We start from the raw sequence: 6,050 nt of genomic DNA on the forward strand, positions 1-6,050 counted from the left end.
TTATTAGCCGTACTTATTTTTGGATGACTTAGTATTTTAGATTATGTTCATTTTCTTTATGGCTTTTTAATTAGCAATATTTATTTTAACGGATTTTATTATCTTTTGTTGAATATTTTAATACAATGTCATCACTCTTCTCACATTTTGTGTTATTTTCTTATGAAAGACTTTAATTACATAGTTGTATCTTACTAGGACTAAAGAAATATTTGAAGTAAAAGTTATATTATTTGTATCAAGACTATTCCGAAAACAACCCGAATAACCCGAGAAAACCCGAGGTTGAAAAATCCGAATTTTATTGGTTTGGTTTGGTATATAAATTTAAAAACCTGACGCAATTGGTTTGGTTTGGTGTTTAAGAAATTCGAACCAACCCGATCCATGTACACCCCTAACAGGAGGTCGTATATTTTGCTACAGCTTCCTTTTGTGTAACTCAAGCTCTAAGGTTTACAAGTTAAACAACTAGTACTTCTATTCTTTTATTTTTGTTTAGGTAGGAAAAATTTCAGAGCCCCTAGTCATATTAATTTCCATTGTAGTTTGTAAATGCTTACCTTTTCTTTACTTTTGTTTACTTATAACACTTTTCGTAATTTAACCAAACTGATTTGCCCTTCCTAACATTTTACTCTTTCGATTAATATATTTTGATAAATATGTTCTTCAAATCTTTCGCATAATCCATGAGAGAATTTCTATTTGTGTAAAAGAAAAAGGGATAAACGAAAAGAAGTAATCCCTCACGCCATCTCTAACTTTACTTCTGTGTGATCTCTCATCATAGTCTAATCATTAATTAATGGAAGATACAAAAAGAGTTTGCTACAACGATAGCTGGACTTGTTTATTACCAAATAATAATTCGAATTGCCAAGAAAATCGAGATAGTAACTCAAAAGGTCACCAAACTAACTATGGATAATTACCTATCAAAGTCATGTTTTTTTTTTCAACAGCAAGATCATTCAACTTTGCCTATATCACTTCAAAATTCACTCATTTAATATTTGACCAGCAAAATATGACATGACATTTGATTTAGTCTCACATGAACTTTTTTTTCCTCAATCGACATGGCAATAAACCACGACCCGACCTGGCCCAAACCCATTATCCAAATTAACCCTATTCACTTGGACAAAATCATGAGGATTAATATAGCTGATTTTATAACCCTTATGAAACACCATTAATTCATATCTTTTTTACGATACCATTAGTTCCTTTTTTACTTATAAGTGAGGATTAATATAATTGATTCATTTGAAATTGAGATATAGTTATCATTGTTTTTGTAAGTTTCTTGTGTCGATAATGAGTTCTTATTATGGATTTCGGATTATTCATATTCTAATATTTGATATTTAGATTTAAACTATGTAAGAAGAATGAAACACATCATACATTTGTCATTCTGATTTAAATATTAAATTTGATTAACTTTTTATTTTCTATATTCCATTCCCTCTTTATGTGAATCTTCTATTAATTTTTATTAAAAGCCAATTACAATTTACTAAAAATATATTGAGTAGGGAACAGGAGCAAATTATATGAGTGACTTTTCATCCCATTTGTTCTAATAGTCAAGATTTTGGCTTGTTTGGCTAAAGAAGGTATCATTTCGTATAGGTTTTTAGTTTTTCATCTAATGTTCGATAGTCAAGATGTTGACTTATTTGTTTTAGAAAGCTATCTTTTCCTATTTTAGTTTCTTATACACTCGCTTTGAAATCTCAACTGAGAAATGATAGGGTTAATTTGGGTTATGGGCTTGATCGAGTCGTGATTTATTGCCATGTGAATTGAGAAAAAAAAAGTTCATGTTGACTAAATAAAAGACCATATCATATTTTGTTAGCCAAATATTAATAGGGTGACTTTTGAAGTGATATAGGCAAAATTTGATGATCTTGTTGTTACAATAAAAAAAAACATGACTTTCGTACATAATTACTCATAGTTGGGTGACCTTTTGAGTTACTATCCCCAAAAAATCACCACAGAGTAGAAATTTCAATTACCAAACATAAAGATAAACGGATGAGGTTTCATCTCCAAAATTGAACTTTTCAAACATTTACACCAAGGGTATTACTTTTCAAACTTGAAAATTAAAGAGAAGGCTGAACAAAAGTAGGAGAAAAGAACAATTACTGCTTATATATTTTAACCAGTTTCTGCTAATTTCAGTTTCTGCTAATTTCGGTTTTTCAGTTTGTAGAATCTGTGCAGTTTCTGTTTTTCCTGTTACTGTTTCAAAGTATTTGTTGCAATACAGATTTAACAACAATCTTAAGGAAATTACTCTTATATATTTTAATCTGTATTCTATTTTCGAGACTAAAACCTTCTGGTTTTCTACTCCGTTGGAATTTTTCTACTCCGTTGGAATTTTTCTACTCCAACTTGAAGAACATAAAAACTTCGTTGGATTATTAAAGTTCATAACAGTGACGCGATTTGAAGAACATCAAAACTTCATCGTGAAACAGATTCTGGAAAAAAATAAATATATATATATCTTCTCTGTTTACTGTTCTGTTTCATTTGCCATTTATTAAACAGTTTGTCAATTATTGACAGTGAAGAATGGAAACAGAAAGTGATGTTAATGCTCCTAATGGAACTGCAACTGTTGGTGCGACTGCTGGCACTACTGTTGACGTGACTGTTGGGCCGACAAATGTTGCATCGTCAAGCCGTCCAACTATTGTACACGCGATGGCACGACAGAAAAACCAGGAAAGTATTCTGGTATCAACTTCAAAGGATGGCAACAAAGAATGTTCTTCTGGCTGACTACTCTAGGCATGCAGAAGTTCATAAATGAAAATCCTCCTGCTACTGAAGAAGGAATGCCTGAAAACCAACGCTTTATGATTACCGAGGCTTGGAAGCATGCAAATTTTTTGTGCAAAGGATACATCCTTAGTGCACTGGATGATGATCTGTATAATGTCTACAGTTCTGCCAAAACTTCAAAAGAATTATGGCTTGCACTCGAAAAGAAGTATAAAACTGAAGATGCATGCTTGAAAAAATTCGTAGTTGCCAAGTTTCTTGACTACAAGATGACAGACAGTAAAACTGTTGGAACCCAAGTTCAAGAACTCCAAGTCCTTATCCATGACCTTATTGCTGAAGGTATGGTGATCAACGAGGCATTTCAAGTGGCTGCTGTGATTGAGAAGTTGCCTCCTTCATGGAGAGACTTCAAAAACTATCTGAAACACAAGCGTAAGGAAATGTCGCTGGAAGATCTTGTGATTCACTTGAAGATTGAGGAAGACAATAAAGTTGCTGAAAAGAAGTCGCGTGGAAATTCAACGATTATGGGAGCGAACATCGTTGAAGAAGCTGCTCCAAAGAATAAGAAAAGGAAGAAACCTTTTGGAAAGAGTAAGGAGCATAACAAGAAAAAATTCAAGGGCAATTGCTATAATTGTGGGAAAGCTGGCCACAAAGCCCCAGATTGTCGTCTATCGAAAAAGGACAAGAACAAGTGACAAGTCAATATGGTGGAGAAGAATGATCACATGGATGATCTGTGTGCAATGTTGTCGGAGTGCAATTCGGTTGGAAACCCAAAGGAGTGGTGGCTTGATTCTGGTGCCACTCGACATGTTTGCGTTGTAAAAGAAGCATTTGCAACCTACGCTCCCGCTGGACCTGATGTGCCGTGAATTTCGGCACATTTTATGTCTTTGTCACTAGAAGTGTTGCTTGTTTTTAAGTGCTTTTACATCGTTTCTTAGTGGCCTGTGTTACGGTCCATCGCATAGTGGCCGTGACATCACGCTGACAAATGACGAACCGTAACCTGTGTTACGGTCCGTAACGATGCCGCGTAAGGGTGTTTTTGTCCAGAAACTTGGCGCGATTTTTAGCCCTATAAATACTTAAAGTAGGATTTTAGTTCATTATTCTGATTTTTCTTTGGGGAGCATTAACTTTAAGTCTTGAATATTTGAAGTGGTTAGAGCATTTAAAGCAACAACTTCACTTCCATTCCGTATTGTATTAGCATCGTAAGTATATTATGTTAACTTTTAAGCTTTCTTTGTTAACCAAAATGATGAGTAGCTAATTTTAATACTAAGGTTGTGGATCCCATGATGGGTATTATGTGAATGGGTTTCTGCTATTGATATATGCATAATGGTTGTTAGTATTTATTCTATCTTTGTGCGTTAGCGATGGGTAATGATTGCAAGCATTAGCCTAAGCCATTATACTAACTTTTCTTGGGAAAAAGAGTCAGTATTGGTAAGATTGAATCACAATGACTCGGGGCGTTAACCCTCATTTAATAGACTGACTTAGGGATAAGAACAAGTCTAAATTGGCATTATTGGTCGCTCTTCGATTTCAACTCTTTTACATTTGGAAAAATCATAAAGAGGAAATACGGCCTAACTGTTGGGAAACATTAGGAAGTCCTTAAGAGATCAAGTGCATACTCTTAGAACAACCATTAAAAATATATCACATTGAAACCTGAAGCATAATATCTAATCAAAATGGGGAACACAGCCTTGGTCTCTCTCTCGCATTAAGTACAATTCAAGTCAAAGTATTCAATTACATTACTCAACAATTATTTCAAACTGTGTGGAATAGGATTAAAGCCTTTAAAGACTAGTATCACATACAATTAGTATCCTTTTCTCTCCATATTCCCTGTGAGATTCGACCCCAACCTTGTTTGGGTTACTATATTTGACAACGTCCGATTTACGCCATTAATAGGTGTAATTTGAGTGTATCAAATTTCGGCGCCGTTGTCGGGGAATACGGTTTTGAAATTACTGTTTGTGCGTACTCTTCTTTAAAACTTTTTCTATTCCATCACACCTTGTTTGCTGTTGTGGTGAACCAGGTGAACATGGCTGGAAGACAGAATCGCAATCAAGGAAACCAAGGTGGACTCCAAGTGAACCCACCTACACTAGAAGAGGACGAAGAGGAGAATATATTTGCGGAATTCATCAATGAGGCTGATTATGCTTCAGCTGTGGTCCCTCCTAGGACTGGAAATGCTACGTTCAAAATTGATAGTTCTATCTATCAGCTGCTGAAACTTGAAGGTTATTTCCGAAATTCTTTGGAGGATTGTCCACTTCGACATTTGAAGAACTTCCTGCACGTGTGTGCTCAACAATCCCAAGGTGCTGTTTCTGCTGATGCACTGCGCTTACGGGTCTTCAAATATTCCTTGGCTGGCCAAGCAAGGGAATGGTATGAAAAGCTTCCCAGCAATTCTATCCATACCTGGAGCGAGCTAGCCAACACATTTCTGAAGAAGTGTTTCCCACCGAGCAAAAAGGCTGAACTTCGAGATAAGATCTTTGAGTTCAAACAGCTCCCGAGGGAACAATTATATTCAGCATGGGAGCGGTTCAAGTATTATCTAGCTCAATCTCCAACTCACGGGTTTCCAGATGCTATTCTCACGGAGAAATTCTACAAGGGCTTAGATACAATGAATCAGATTGCTGTCAATATTGCTGCGGGAGGATGCTTCATGGACAAGTCATTTATCGCCATCACCCGTTTGCTTGATAAACTCACCACCCACAATCAAGCTTGGCATTCAACTGATAGTGAGAGTCTCTCTTATGGTAGTCCATCACTAGCTGTCGTTGCAAAAGAAAACCATGAGAGAGATCATGCCTTTGCTCAATTGCAAACCACGGTGGATCTATTATCAAATAAGTTGGCAGAAAAGGATGCACAAGGGGTGAATGTTGTTGAGGAGTTACCACCTCATCCACAGGGCATATATCAAGTCCCTGAGGGAATGCACCAAGATGGGCAACAACAGTATGAAGATGCTAATTATGTCAACAACTCGCAAGGGGCTATCAAAGGAAAAATTATCAAGGTCCGGGCCATCACCCATGGAAAAAGTCTCAACACCAATTTCAAGGGAACAATTATAGCAGAAATGATCAGGGAAATCCAAATCAAGGGAATTACAATAACAACAATTATGGCAACAAGAGCTTGAACCCCTACATTCCACTAAGGGGGCAAAC

At 36.0% G+C, this 6,050-nt stretch overlaps 1 non-coding gene across 1 annotated transcript; it reads right to left on the bottom strand.

The window, feature by feature from the left end:
- Nucleotides 1-5,342: 5,342 nt before the first annotated feature.
- On the bottom strand, nucleotides 5,343-5,448 carry LOC132643034 (small nucleolar RNA R71). Its single transcript, XR_009583491.1, has one exon. It is a non-coding gene; the product is annotated as a small nucleolar RNA R71 (small nucleolar RNA).
- Between the last annotated feature and the right edge of the window lie 602 nt (nucleotides 5,449-6,050).

Source organism: Lycium barbarum, chromosome 5 (assembly GCF_019175385.1).
Source record: "Lycium barbarum isolate Lr01 chromosome 5, ASM1917538v2, whole genome shotgun sequence".
NCBI classification, from domain to species: domain Eukaryota; kingdom Viridiplantae; phylum Streptophyta; class Magnoliopsida; order Solanales; family Solanaceae; genus Lycium; species Lycium barbarum.